This window comes from Frankliniella occidentalis, unplaced genomic scaffold (assembly GCF_000697945.3).
Source record: "Frankliniella occidentalis isolate FOCC.00 unplaced genomic scaffold, Focc_3.1 Scaffold14, whole genome shotgun sequence".
NCBI lineage: Eukaryota > Metazoa > Arthropoda > Insecta > Thysanoptera > Thripidae > Frankliniella > Frankliniella occidentalis.
In genome coordinates, this window is record NW_026267144.1 from 2,356,674 (window position 1) to 2,358,561 (window position 1,888).

Sequence of the window (1,888 nt, forward strand, 5' to 3'; positions counted from 1 at the left end):
ACTGCTGAACGCACGGCAGTGGAGCGGGCTGCCTACCCGGCCACCCGTGGGCGCCTAGCGGGCTGGCAACTCTATACTGCCCTCTGCTGTGGTTGCCCGGCCCGAGCCCGCCGAGCCCCAGCGTCACTTGTGCCGCCGGCGCCCTGCCGCCCATTGTGTCCCACCCTCCCCCCTGCCCCGCCACCCTTGTCTGTCTGCCGGTGTTGCCACCCTCTCTCGTCCGGCTCGAGATTGCCAAAAGGGGTTGTTATCTCTGCTGGTTGAGTGACAAGTGTGTGGCGATATTTCGAGTCGAGGGTGATGTGGAGCGAGGGAGTGGGGTGGGGATCGGTGGGCTGGAATCGGATCGTTGGCAACGGGGCCCTCGACGAACGGGCGCCCGGGGGGGCAGTTCGGTCCAGTGAGGCTGCGGTGGCTGCGCCTCTGTCATCCATGATGAGATCGACAGAACGACGCACTCTCGAGTGGACCTTGTCAACGAACGACGACCGAGACGGCGACAGTCTCGGCGACAGTTTGTCTTCGATTGGGACCCTCACCCGCACTGGTCTGTTTTCTTCATTTTGATTTCTGCTTCTTGTGACTGACTGAGCTTCCTCTTGGTTTCCAGGTGGCCGCGCATCGCGGAGGAGGCCGTGCCAGATGACAGGTGAGTCCCGCGTCCCGTCACCGCGAACCACGAGAGTCTATTATACTTCAGGTCCTGTGGGTGTCCTGTGGTTATCCTGCGGTTGTCCTCCTGAGTATTTCCTCCAGGTTTCTTGTGGGTTTCCTTTGGGTGGGTTTCTTGTGGGTTTCTTGTGGGTTTCCTGTGGGTTTCCTGTGGGTTCCCTGTGGGTTTCACGCGGGTGTCCTGCGGTTGTCTTGTGGGTGTCTTGTGTAGTCTTGCGGGATCCTCCATTCGTCTGCGGGGCTGGGTCGGACCTCGGCCTCCAGGGCAGCCCCGGGCGGGGGGCCCGAGGTCCATCTTTCCACCAGACTTCTCCCCCGCCGCACTTTTCAGAGCCTTTCAACCAAGGAGCGCCAGATAAGGGACGGGTCGCTTCTTCTCGCGACGGGGCATCTGCACCGGGCTGGTCCTGGCCTGGGGGTTGCCGGGAGCGACTCCTCCACGCCCTCCCCGCCCGCCCGCGAAAAACAATCAAACACCGCAAGCTTTTCAATCAAAGAAACACATTTTTATTCCTCGCCTCGTTCTTCGCGGTGTGCATCCTGTTTGAAGCTTGCGGGGCGGACGGAGCAATAAGTGAGCATGTTATATGGCGAGTCCGTGGGTCAAGCGCGTGACCAGAACATTATTAGGGCGCCTGGAAATGTCAGTCGCTCCCGCCGGGTCGAATGGGCTCGGCGTGTCGTGTCGTCCTCACATGTGGACGTGGGAGGGCCGCGCCGCGCCCCGCCCCGCCCCGCCCCGCCCCGCCACGCCGCGCTCAGCCTGCAGATGCGGATGGCAAATTGGAATAACGGAAGCCGTAGAGGGAACAAAGGGGGCGGTCCTGCTGCTGGTACCGGCCCGGCCCGGGCGCGGTGCGCGGGCGGGCGGCCTGGAAGAAGCGACTTGTGCTGCTCAGCCAAATAAGGAATCGCTTGGGTCCAGTCGTGGCCGCCCTGCTCCGCGAGCACACAGCGCCATGTCGCCGCGGGGGGTACCATAGGGGGGTACCCGTACCCTATGGCGTGTACTCCCCCCCCCCCCAACCATCTTCCTCTATATCCACGACGTCTCGCCGCGCCGGCAGCTGGCTGGACAAAAGCGGGGCCGGCCGCGGGCGTAGTGAAAATAATAACGCTTTGCTACACGTGCATCCCGGCGTGAAATTTAGCAATTTGAACCGCATTGTCGGCGCGAAATACTCATCAACGGCTCCCTGCCCACCCGGCCCTCGCC

The 1,888-nt window shown here is 62.8% G+C and overlaps 1 protein-coding gene across 1 annotated transcript in view; it reads left to right on the forward strand.

Annotated features, from left to right (window-relative positions):
- Positions 1–603: 603 nt before the first annotated feature.
- The window catches only part of LOC113203456 (alpha-1,3-mannosyl-glycoprotein 4-beta-N-acetylglucosaminyltransferase A), an 11,981-nt gene continuing 10,696 nt past the window's right edge, over positions 604–1,888 (forward strand). The window contains exon 1 of the mRNA XM_052263800.1: positions 604–649. The gene's annotated coding sequence lies outside the window, so the exon portion shown is untranslated. The remainder of the gene's footprint in view (positions 650–1,888) is intronic.